Source organism: Macrobrachium nipponense, chromosome 4 (assembly GCF_015104395.2).
Source record: "Macrobrachium nipponense isolate FS-2020 chromosome 4, ASM1510439v2, whole genome shotgun sequence".
NCBI lineage: Eukaryota > Metazoa > Arthropoda > Malacostraca > Decapoda > Palaemonidae > Macrobrachium > Macrobrachium nipponense.
In genome coordinates this window covers 42,595,014-42,600,587 of record NC_061100.1, presented here as the reverse complement: position 1 = coordinate 42,600,587, position 5,574 = coordinate 42,595,014, and positions in this window count along the sequence as shown.

Sequence of the window (5,574 nt, the reverse complement as noted above, 5' to 3'; positions counted from 1 at the left end):
GTATTAAGAAGACCTATATCTTCATTTTCTATTAATGATGCTATCATATTCCCTTTTTGGTTTGATGTTACATCTCCCCACAATGGATGTCTACTGTTGAAGTCACCAAGTAGAAGGAATGGCTCTGGTAGTTGCTGCATCAAGTGTATTAAGTTCTCTTGGGAGACATGGCTATTGGGTGGAATGTAAAGGGAACATATAGTATATTGCCTCCTTAATTTAATTCGTACACCACAGCTTGGAAGTGGAGTATTAGTTTTACTTGTAGTGTGGAGCATCTCGACGGATGTAGATGAGGGATCCACCATGATTTCCCACCTCTAAATCAAATTTATGTTCTATAGTGAACATATTCCCTATGACAAGGGGTATATTCACCTAGCATGGTCTCCTGCAAACATCATCCCTACAGGAGAGTGCTCATAGATTAAAAGCTTCACTTCCTCATACTTCGCTCGCAGTCCCTGACAGTTCCACTGAATAATGGAAGTGAATTTATTCACGTTTAGGGCCAACATTGTGGTTTTTTTTTTTTTTTGCCTTTTACAAGACTGGGAAGTTCTTTTTCTACTAGGGGGAGGCATTTTGATGGAAGGTTTTGTTGGCTTGGCTTCTTGGTGGAGGAGGTTATCGCCTTCGTAGAGACCAACATCTTTTCCTTCAGTGTTTTTGATACTGAAGGGTTTTTTAGTTTCTTCGCTCTCCATCTCTATCGAGATGGAGAGAGCAGAGGTGTTCTCTAAAGAGACCACCTCAAGTGTCTTTGTACTGCTGGCAGTAGCCAGCTCTGCCTCTGATGAGGCAGAAGTACCAGCGAGACTGGCACCGGGGACCAGCATCTGCTGGTTTGTCCTCCAAAGAGGAGTTGGCACCAACAGAAGCAGGCACCAGACCAGCAACCACTGGCCTTGCCTCCAAAGAGGCAGATGGTGGAGGGTGTATCTCAACTGGCACTTCAATTTTCTTCAATTCCACACTAGGGTCTTTATTTGTGTTGGTTCTAGCGAACCTTGTCTTTATATTCTCATCATCAGTTGACTCAGATGATTCAGTTAGCTGTCTTTTTAATGATTCTTTATTGATTTTCCTTTTGTGCTCTTAACTTGGGTGTTTCTTATTTGTCTCTTTCTTTTGGCTTTTTTAATTTTGCTACTACAGTAGCAAACTTAGACCGGGTCTTACAATCTTTGCTTTGGCTCTCTCTCGTGCTTCCTTAAATGTTGTTCTTTCAATCCACTCTAATTGCTTGTATTTCCTTTTCAAGTAAATATATATCACACTGCTGAGATGACGAGGCATGTCCCTCACCACAGTGAACACATTTCGGTTCCCTGGTGCACATACCATGCTCATCTTCTCCACGTTGCACAGACTGCAGGATTTTCTTGCAATTTGGATCGACACGATTGTAGGGTGTGTCCAAAATGCTGGCAATGGAAACACTTCTGGTCTCGGGATGAACTGCTTTACCTTAAACCTATACCAGGCTGCAAAAGTACACATTCCGGAAGTCTTAAGGTTTCAAAAGTTAATATTAAGGTAGGCTGAGGTATTCTGTTATTATCAACCTTCTTTGACATCCTGTCAACCTTTATTACACCCTGATCTTTTAATTCTGTTAAAAGTCTCTCCTCAGAGAAAGCCATCAATTGAGGGGCATAAATCAAGCCCTTGCTGGAGTTCAGGCTGGAGTGGGGAGTACACTCAACCGTAACTCCCGCAAGGTTTGACAATCCCATCAACTTGACTACTTTCCTCTGGGGAGGTGCTTTTCTACAGGAGCATGTTTCCATTCTGCGGTGTTATTTTTGGCTGTCTTCCACAACATTTAACGATTTCCTATGCACTTGAAAAATGTCTATATTGTCACCTTCTAGCTTTAAATTAAGGTATTTATTAAAGGAATTGGGTACAAAGACCCCACCAGGAGCTATTTCATAATTTTTATTTTTCTTCCTGGCATATGGTTCCAGTGTGACAATACTGGAGCCAGATGCTTTTTGTTGAGATTTCTTGGAGGTATATCTACTCGCATTGCTTTGGGTCGTCATCTGTGTCCGTCTGTCATTCAGTCCAGGGGTACTACCCTGATCATAGGGACGACCATGATTGATTGAAGTTTGGGTTCCGTGCACAAGTCCTTTGACAAAGCATAGGGTCGTCAGCCGAAATAGGGGGGGTTGCCATATAACGTGAAAAACAAAAATATAGTTCATCCAGATATTCCCCATACCCACCATGGAGTCCACACTTAGAGGACGGGTCATCCCTTTAATTAGGTCGTCCTAGGGGTAATTACCGGATATACACCCTATCTCCAGTGCTAAGGCGTCATGATGTCCGTCGAGATCAGACCCGGCACTGAAGATAGGGTTTGACAATAATAAAACTTTCCCCTCGCTCGATCACGTCAGGTACTAGAGTTCTACGGGTGAGGTAGCATGCCGTCCATCCTCACCCTCCTTCAAATCCCAAGATTTAGCCTAAACCATGTCCAAAACCAAGCCAATAGTCATCATCATAGAACCCATACCTTATAGAGGGAGGAAGGCAGAAAGATGAAATGTTTTTAGTAGAAAGAAAAGTTCTGACTAATTTAGTTGGATCAGCAGCTGGGCCCCAGGACCAGTGAGAAACCAACCCCACCAGGCATCATGCCCCAGCTGCTGGTCCCTAAGCCCCTACCCACGTCAAGGGGTCAGCATCTAGGGGGCCAAGGCGAACAGGTTACACTTAAAACACTTCCTTGTGGTATCCTTCTTCTTGATTGAACACATCTGACAATGTTGCTCCAACCTGAACCTGAAATATCCTATTTTTTAAAAAAGCCTTAATAAACAGGGGCAAATTGCCTCTCAGGTTACATTCATAAAGGACCCTCAAAATGCCATATCTCCATGTTGTATCATAAGCCTTCTCTAGATCAAAGAAAACGGTGATGTGATGCTGTTTGTTGGCAAAAGCTTCACATATTGAATATGCCATTCGTACCAATACATCAGTTGTGGAGTGCATACTCCGAAAACCACACTGAGCAGGCGAAAGATAATTACCTCTTTCCAAGTACCACATCAATCGTGTGTTCACCATTTTTTTCCATGATCTTACACAAACAAGATGTCAATGCAATAGGACGCTAATTTTCTGTCTTGAACGGATCTTTTCCAGGTTTCACAAATGGCAGTAATTTTAACTTCTCCCAAAGCTTGGGGAAGATATGTTCTCGGTAAATTCTGTTAATTAGGCTTAAATATGAAAAGTCTGGTATTTTCAGGGGTATGCTGAATCATTGAATATGTTATATCATCCAGTCCAGGAGCTGATTCATTACATTTATTCAAGGCGATTCAAATTCTCTAATCGTAAAAGGAGCATTGTACTGCTCATGTCTTGAGGTATTAAAATCAATTTCGACCTGTTCCATTATCCGTCTTTGAGCTGAATAGGGTCTATCATCATTTTTCTTAGCAACATTAGCAAAATGATTAGCAAACTCATTTGCCACTAACTGGGGGTCTGCTACCTCGCAACCATTCACCTTGTAACTGGAGGTTGACAAGGAGTGAAACTTGCCTGCTATTTTTCTAACTCTCTTCCAAACTAGGGTCAGAGGAGTTTTTGAATTTAGTGAAGATATGAAATTGTCCAAGATTCTTTTCGTGCTTTTTGATTTCCAAGCGAAAATGAGCTCTCGCTTTTCGAAATTCTACACGATAATACTCACATTTTCGTCTGCCGGTATCTGGTGAAGGCAGATCTCATAGTTCTATGGGTTCCTGGCATTTACGAGTCCACCAGGGAACTGGTCGGCGGACAAATTTGCCTGAAGTCCTAGGTATAGATTGAAGACCAGCCTGAGAACATTATTGTATTCAAAAGTCAAGAGCGTCATCTACACAGGGAAAGTCATCAGCAGAGTCATCTATTGAGCTGTGCTCCTGGAACGTTGACCAATCAGCTTTACCAATGTTCCATTTGGTAGCCTTGAAGATGGAGGACTTGATGCTACACTCACCACTATTGGAAAATGGTCACTGGTAATCTATCATTTATAGCTTTCCAAGTAAAGTCAATAAGACAGTCATCACTACATATAGATAAATCAATTGCTGATAAGTGCCTGTTTGAACATGAAAATGCGTAGACTCCCCAGAGTTGAGGATCCCCACATTTTCATCTTCTATGATGGAACCTAAGCACCTTCCTCTTTGATTGGTGATGATATCACCCCAAAGAGGGTTTCTTCCATTTCATATCTCCCAAAATCAGAAAAGGACGTGGTAACTGTTGAATAGAGATTTGAATTCATTGATGGGAAGACTTCGTTAGGTGGTAGATAGAGAGAGCATACTGTATATTTTTCTTTGCAAATGGATCTGCACACCAATCACTTGCAATGCTGATTGAATAATAATAGGATTTTGTGGGGTGTCATTTCGAACATACAAAACAACACCACCATGGTCTTCCAACATTAAATTAAGGTGGGAGTGATAGGATGTATACTCTCGTGGGCTGGGGCACATATTATTACCAATCATGGTCTCCTGCAGAGCTATACAAACAGGAGACACTTCTGATATGAGCAGCCTTAACTCTTCCCATTTAGCTCTCAATCCCTGACAGTTCCATGGAGAAAATTAATGAATTTTATTTTCCTTTAGAGGCTGTTACATTAGAGCCTCTTTTAAAGAGCTTTCAGCTTACAACCTTGCTCTTTTTTTCTGGAAGGGGACCGATTGTTTAGGGCTGCCTTCCTTTTTTAGAGGGTTATCAGTCTCAGGAACAGCAGACAAAGCTGGTGTCGCCTGAAGAGGGGTGTGAGGATTGGACACTGGTGCATCCTCCAAAGCAATTTATAGCTAGTACATCCTCCAGAGAGGTGGGAGTAGTGCCAGGTATACCCTCCACAGCCTCCACAGAGGAAGGTGTACCAGAAATCACTGGTTTTGCTTCCATAGAAGCAATGGTGCCAGAAACCACCACCGGCACTGCCTCTAAAGAGGTGGTAGTGCCAGAATCAACTGGCACCACCTCTGAAGAGGCAGGAGTACCAGAAATCACTGGCACGGCCTCCGAGGAGGCAGAAGCACCAGATATCACTGGCGCAGCCTCCGAAGAGGCAGGAGCACCAGAAATCACTTGGTGCAGCCTCCGGAGAGGCAAGAGCACCAGAAATCACTGGCGCAGCTCCGAAGAAGGAAGGAGCGCCAGCAACAATTGGCGCCACCTCCAAAGAGGCACGAGTAAGGGTCGTTACCAGTTTCTTATTCAAATTATCCTTATTAACATTTATATTTCTCTTTCGGTTGGCAGCGACACTGGAAAAGGATATTTCCTGGTCTAACATATTGATTCGATACTCTCTCTTTTGCCTCCCTAAATGTGATACGTTCTGTTACCCTTAAAGTTTGAATCTCTTTTTCCATGATGTATCATCACAATTAAGTGAAGATGATGGATGATTTTCTCCACAATGTATACATCTGCTTGATTATTACATATGCCATGCTCTGGTTCACTGCATTTGACACAAATGGCTGGCTTGCCTTGCAGTTTCTGTCTACAGGACCC